The sequence below is a fragment of the Pongo pygmaeus genome, chromosome 1 (assembly GCF_028885625.2).
Source record: "Pongo pygmaeus isolate AG05252 chromosome 1, NHGRI_mPonPyg2-v2.0_pri, whole genome shotgun sequence".
In the NCBI taxonomy this organism is placed as follows: domain Eukaryota; kingdom Metazoa; phylum Chordata; class Mammalia; order Primates; family Hominidae; genus Pongo; species Pongo pygmaeus.
This window is the reverse complement of record NC_072373.2, coordinates 197273476-197280677: the sequence shown is the minus strand read 5'-3', so window position 1 is coordinate 197280677 and position 7202 is coordinate 197273476. Positions and strand designations below refer to the sequence as shown.

Sequence of the window (7202 nt, the reverse complement as noted above, 5' to 3'; positions counted from 1 at the left end):
CATGGCACTAAAGGGCAGTTGGACTCTTGAGGCCTTCCTTAGTTTTTCTCTTCTGTAGAATGCCAGGCTTTAATTAGACAAAGGCTAAGGGAAACCATAGAATAATTCGAGGCTGGATTTAGGGCGAGGCGCGCCCTCTTGTGTCGTAATGATGTCCTCTCCTCTCTCTGCACACTGGCCTCCCTTCTTTCTCTTAGGGCAGATGATGCTGAAGTGGACACGTCCTTACCTGACCCTGCAAAGCTGCCTCTCCAGCTTCAGATCCTGATACTCTCTCAAATGTTTCCGGCTCCCTTGGCACCCCACAGTGTTGCACTGTCCCTCCCCATCTCAAACCCTCCTACTTCCACATATGGTCTCTTCCTCATGCAGTGTAGGACCTTTGCAGTCACACGCCTAGGGGGTGACAAATCCCAGCCCTGGTTCTTATTGGCTCTGTGATCTTGAGCAGGTCACTTCGTTTCTCTAAGTCTCATTCCCTCTTTGTAAAGCGGAGCAAACAATACCAATCTCATAGGGCTACTGTGAGACTTCAACACCAAGGAGTATTTACAGGTTGTTATTATGTTTACTGAGTAAAATCACATGAGTTATTACTACAAATAAGTTGGAACATGTTTCACAGAGAAGGAATTTAAACTGGGTCGTTAAAACTAAGAATTCTCCTATTTTAACACTAGCCAACATGCATTGAGCCCTTACCAGATGCTAGGTATTGTCAATTTTCCCTAAGCAACATAACCATTGATAATAATAATAATAGCTAATGATTATGTATTTTATTGTATTTTCTATTTTTTAAAATAGAGATGAGGTCTCACTTTGCTGCCCAGGCTGGTCTCAAACTCCTGGACTAAAGCGATCCTTCCGTCTCAGCCTCCCAGAGGGCCGGGATTATGGGCATGAGCCACCGTGCCTGGACTAGCTAATGATTATTAAACACTTTCTGTGTGTCAGACATGTGTCACGCTCTTTACATACCTTCTCCCATTAATTCCTCTCAACAACCGTCTCAGGAAGAAGCAAGTATTATCATTCCCATTTTACAGTTGGGAAAATGCAGGCATAAAGAAACTAAGTAATTTGCCCAAGGTTTCACAAAGCGAGTGGTAAGACCTGCATCCTTCATTTGAAAGTAAGAACTTTCAGACACGAGCAGCTTGACTTCAGAGACTTTTACCTAAATAGTCTCATTTAACCTACATAACACCCTGTGATGTAAGTTCTCTTACATTACTTGCATTTTATAGATGAAAATTCCAAAGACAAAATAGATGGCAGTAATTTGTTCAAGGCCACACAGCTGCGAAGTAGTTGAGTTGGGATTTGGATCCATGTCTGACTACAAAGCCCACATTCTCAACACCATATTAGATTGTTCATGCCCCAAAATATTCACAGTGGTACAGAGCACCCGCATTTATATGAGGATTATTCTGTAATAATGATTAACATTCTTCCAACACCTACGAAGTGCCAAGCTCTGTACTAACTGATTTACATAATAATAGCTAGCAATCGCTGTGCATTATTAGGAGCCAGGCCCTGAGCTAATCGTTTTAGGTGTATTATCTCATTGAAGGTTCACAAAACTCTGTGACATGGATGCCATTACTATCCTCATTTTATGGGTGAAGAGAACGAGGTTCAGAATTCTTCCAAAGTCACACAGCTTAGCTGTTAAGCTGGAAATTAAAGCTACAACTGTCCAGTTCTCTCCTGCCTATCGGGCTGGTCACCTCTAGTCATTCTCTCTTCTTATTTCTTATTGTGTCTGCTTTGATCTTTCAGGGTCTGAGGCTCTCACTTCGACCCCTCAAAAGAACTGGGCCCCCTTCTGCTCGAGTGCCCTCCCATTGGGCGGTGCTGTTATTCGGGAGCCTATGAAAAAGGCCGGGATCGCAACAGGTCCCGCCCCCATGTGTCGCGCCCGTTCCGATTTGTTCCAGTGCCAGGGTCCGTTAGAAGATGACATATCTATTGGCTGAAGACATCTGAAAGGCAGCAAACGGAGGGGGCCGACCCCGGCGCTCGCGCGGTTCCTTCTGGGAATTGTGGTCTCAGACGTTCCATTCCCAGGGTGGCGCCGCTCGGACTCCGCGTCCCAGCATTCCCTGCACGAGCCCGGGAGCACTTCCGCCCTGTTGTGAAGTGGGTGTCTCGGTGGGTGAGTCCGGGTGGCGGGGCGGGGGCAGCTGAGACGCAGGCTCTGGGCTGGAGACTTAGGAGGTGGTGGTGACACAGGGGGCTGGGGAAGATGAGAGGGGAGAAAGAAGCTTATATGTGGGGGTGGAGGGTGAGGGACGGTCAGAGGATGTAGAGGCCGGAGATGGGAAGGGTCATACAGGGGTCGGGGATGAGGAGGAGATAGAGGGCCCTGGGAATGAGGAGGGCCTTAGAAGGGTCTGAAGGTGAGGGGTTTGAGGGAGGTTTTGGAGGTGGGAGAGTCATAGAAAGGTCTGGAGACCACAGAGGAAAGGATAGAGGGTCTGGGGCCCTGGCAAGAAGTGAAGAGGGCCTGAGCTTGAAGCCCGACCTTAAAAATAGTGTTTCAATCTCTACCTTCTCGTCTAGAACAAGCATATCTAATTTGTTACTTCCCTAATGATTGTTACCTCTGGAACCCAGTGGATGGGACTGGCTATTGTGTTCTGCCCCAAACCTGCACTTCTTTCCTTATGTCTTATAGAAGTCAGTGGCACGATCATCCCATTTACCTACCTACCTACCTGCTTACCCACTGATTCCTCTTGCATTCTTCCACGTCCAAGGATCTTCCGATCTTTAATTTTTTTAGTATCTTTTCAGTCGGCCTCTTTCTTGTAGGGTTTTTGCAGAAGCCTTTTCAGTTTCCCAGCATGAACACACACATTGCACCTAGTGTGATCTGTTTCACCTACAAATCTGATTATGCCTTCTGCTTGAAAACCTTCATTGGCTCCCATTACCTGTAAAGTCCAAACACCTTGTCCTTCATAAACTCCTTTTGCAGCCTAATCTTCGTGCACCTCACACTCCAGGGCTGTCAAGGTTTTCCTCGTTTCCTGGGTAGGCCATTTGGTTTTCCATCATTATATATGCTGTTCTCTCAGCTTCGAATATTCTCTCCTTGCCCTTCACCTTCTTTGCCAAGAGAACTACTTTAACTTAAAAAAAATTCAACTCTTACTTTGCTCAATTCCCTTAAGCAAATTAAGTCACCCCCAACCCTCAGCTCCCATAACTTCTCCTATTACCACATTTGATCATAATTATCTGTGAAGTGTGTGTCTCTTCCATTAGACTGTGAACATCTCCAGGACAGGAACAATGTCTCAATCACCTGTTTCCCCATTGCCCAGTCTAGAGCAGTAAACACTTGATGTAAAGCAGTAAATACTTGATGTATGTGTGAATGAAGACCATGCAGGGTAAGCTTTGCTATACCAGCCTTGAAGACTTTTATTGCCAGTGGATTTCCAGGGCAGGAGCTTTAGTCTTCCTCTGCCTGGCAAGGCTATCTGCTGGAAGCTGAAGCTGATTCATTGCCAATGGGAGTTTAAGCCAGGGGTGACAAATACATGGAATGTGTGCTGCCAGTGCCCCTTCCTGTGTCCCTGTCAGTCATGGCTAATTGGTTGGTTCACAGCACATATTCACACAGTACTCAGAGCCCTCAGCACACTACTCTAGGCAGCCACTTCCAGTTGATTGAAGTTTCTGCTTTAAATGAAACCTATTTGCTCTCCCTGGCTTAAGCCCTTATGTGTGAGGTCAGGTCAGCCTGCTTTAAGCCATTGCTTGGACTGTCAGCCAAATGGGCCTGACAGCCTTTGAGAGTTCCCAGTTTTTTCTCTTTGGAGGTCACAGACCAGTCTTGGCCTTTCCCGTGGAACTGGAGAGCATCTTCTCTTCCCTTTTCACTGAGTGGGCTCCTCATGACCACATTCATACTTACTGCCTTAGGAGTCAAGATGCCCCTCAGCTTCCCTGTGTTTGTAAAGAGATCTTGATTTTGATGGCAGTCAGCACTTATCCCTCATGACCTGGGAGGCTCTGTACTCTTTCTAGGTCTTTCTGGATATTGGAAGAGAGCTTTGAGATCACTTAGCTGAATCTAAGTGGCAAAGCGACAGCCCATGCTGAATGAAGTCCACCATCATGCTTTATTTAATCTCATAGTGTGTGAAACAATTTTGAGTTGGTTGCCAACATTTAAAAATCCAGAGTGCTAGTTTTTTTTGGAAAAATCAGCAGGCTTAGGAATATTCTGGGCATATGTTCCCCTGGCACTCTATAGTTGGCTGTAGTGCCCACTCAGTTCATTTCAGTCATTGACTCATTTACATTGCTAGGTCCTTATACCCATTTAAACTTGTAGCCACTGACTCTAGTCTCCCTTCTCCCTTGCTCTACCCCATCATACTAATTGGGGAACCTAGGGCAACTGCTGAGTAGGATCAGGCTGTAAGCTGCAGCCTAGCTAGGCAGCCACAGGGGCTACATGACTTGTCCAAAGTAACACAGCTGATTAGTGGCAGGAGTGGAACTGGAACCCCAGTCTGCTTACTCTTGCCTTAATGTTCTTTCCATTCTCCTGTACTGTCATCTTAAGAGTTTGGATGACTAGCACACATAGAGGAGGCTATAAGACGTGGTTAAGAAAAATGATTGGAGAAAAGGGATCTGGGCTTAGACCCTAACTCTGCCACTTGCTAGTTGTGTAACCTTAAGTGAGTCTTCATAAACACTCAGTTTCCCTTTAGGTAATTGAGGATATAGTGCAGTCATACCTTATCAGATAATAATATTCTAAGGGTGAAAATCACTTTAGCCAAAAATCACAGTTAGTTTGAAAATCCTTTGGCAAGGAGCCATTTCAGAAACTAACACGCTGCCTTTCAATAAATAAACTAATCAGCACGGCTGGGCTTTCTTGTTTGAACATTAGATGAGAATTCACTTGTGTTAGGGACTGTGCGGTATGAAAGACACTTTACTCACACTTAGTGGAAAGAGAGGCACGAGGGAATCAAGACCAACCTGGTGAATAGCGAAGTCCTAGGTGCCGCCACCACGTGTTTATTCTCGAACAGATAGGGAACGGAACTGGCTGCACTATTTAAATCATGTTCTTTCTCTCTTTCTTTTTTTTTTTTTTCTTTTTCTGAGACAGAGTCTTGCTCTGTTGCCCAGGCTGGAGTGCAGTGGCGTGATCTCAGCTCACTGCAACCTCCGCTTCCTGGGTTTAAGCAATTCTCCTGCCTCAGCCTCCTGAGTAGCTGGGATTACAGGTATGAGCCACCACGCTTGCCTATTTTTATTTTTTTTTTGTATTTTTAGTAGAGACAGGGTTTCACCATGTTGGCCAGGCTGGTCTCGAACTCCTGACCTTGTGATCCGCCTGCCTCGGCCTCCCAAAGTGCTGGGATTACAGGCGTGAGCCACCGCGCCCGGCTCTCTTTCTCTCTTTCTGATCTTTGTAGTGGAAGTTACGGTCAGTGAAATGCAGCTCAACACCTAATGAGACTCCAATTGCTGCCTGGAGGCTTCAGTGAGATTATGAATGTGGAACACAGCACTGTGCCTGGCACCTTGTGGGCACTCAGTAAAGGGGTACTCTTAGAAATTGCTGTTCCTAATGAGGCTCTATATTCCTGGTCATCTCGGAACTGAGGAATGCCCCGGTCCATTTTCCCTTGTTCACTTCTGTGTGAAGTCACCCGGCTGTTGGCCGACTCTGTTGGCCTCCCTCTCCCCACAATAGCCTGCTATCCATACTTCGGTCTAACTTCCTTAGAAAGTTACGGTTATGGTTCCTTAGAAAGAAAAGGTTATGGTGATATATGGTCCCTGGGGCTTTCCGATTTCTATTTGAAACAAACCTTTGGGACTTTCAAGTCTTTCCAGGAGAAAATACCTATAATCTGAGACTCTGAGCTTTGGGCCTGGTGTGACTGCTAATTGTCTATTTTGTTGTAGTGTCCTGTTTATGCAGGAATGCAAATGTCTTTGCTTGCTTATTGACTGTCTGTCTCACTAGACTGTAATTTTACTGAAGGTAGGGACTGTCAGTCCCAGCTGCTGGTAGATCTGTAGCTTCCAAACAGGGTATAGCAGGTACTCTATAAATGATTGATGAATTACTCCTTGTGTGAGAGGGTGACAGAAATGTGTTTGAACTCATGCATCAGTAAGGTTGTGGTTCAAAAAGAAATTTCATGAAAGGCGAATTCTTTAGGTTCAAAAAGAAATTTCATGAAAGGCAAAATCTTTCTACATATGTGATCTCTCTGAGTGCTTATAGCAGTAATGTAGGTAGACAGAAATAGTTTAGTTTAATATAAATTATTGATCATCCGTATCCCATTAGGCTTTTGATATACCAGGTTTATCATTTTAATACATGGTAATAAAACTTTTTAATGGCCCTGCTATTTATCAGATACTGGGTTGAGCACTGTGGATACAGAAATGAGTAACATACAATACTGATTCTAGTAATATAGTATAATGGGGCTGTCAGATATAGTGACAGGTAACTACAATAGTGTAGGGTAATACCTATATTAGAGGTATGTACCAATTGCTTTGGGGATATGGGATCAGGGAGGCAATTCTTGGAGGGCAGGACATGAAAAGGGCATGTCAAGGAACTCCTATCAAAGTAGGTGACATTTGAGCTGGTGGTTGAAGGATGAGTAGGAAGCTGCCAGGTAGCCATGAGTTGTGCTTTAAGCCTCTTCCTAAGCATATGGAGGCCTTTAGGGCAAGACTTTAATTTTTATTACCCTTGCCTTGTTTCTCTTCAGTCCAGTCAGATTGCCCAAAATGAAAAATACCACCATCTCTCCATTCTCAATTCAGTTGTGTCATTCCCACTTGGAAGCAGCTAATGATCTCCTTTGAGTGGGCATTTTTTATGTCACCCAGACTTGTTGGGATGACACAGAGAGCTCATTTTTTCAGATAACCCAGCATGGGTGCCATCAGAGAGGCTGTAATCTCCTCTGGGACACACATAGATACGCACATCCTTCTCAGACAATGTCTCATACAGTTTAGAAAGTGGTAAGTGTCACAGAGACATGGAAATAAAAGAGAAAGGAATTCCTTTTGGCATGAGCAGGAAGGTCATTTATTTTTTATCTAGTGTGCACAGAAAGGGATTAATTGCAATCTTTGCTTAATGACACACCATCATCATTAGTCGATCATTCATG

General features: G+C 44.8%; 1 protein-coding gene across 8 annotated transcripts in view; it reads left to right on the top strand.

The window, feature by feature from the left end:
* Positions 1 to 2106: 2106 nt before the first annotated feature.
* The window catches only part of ZSCAN20 (zinc finger and SCAN domain containing 20), a 29064-nt gene continuing 23968 nt past the window's right edge, over positions 2107 to 7202 (top strand). For 4 of the 8 annotated variants that reach the window (XM_063657567.1, XM_054452480.2, XM_054452479.2 and 1 more), the window contains exon 1: positions 2107 to 2167. The gene's annotated coding sequence lies outside the window, so the exon portion shown is untranslated. The remainder of the gene's footprint in view (positions 2168 to 7202) is intronic. The other 4 variants (XM_063657559.1, XM_063657556.1, XM_063657568.1 and 1 more) reach the window with 3 other exon arrangements.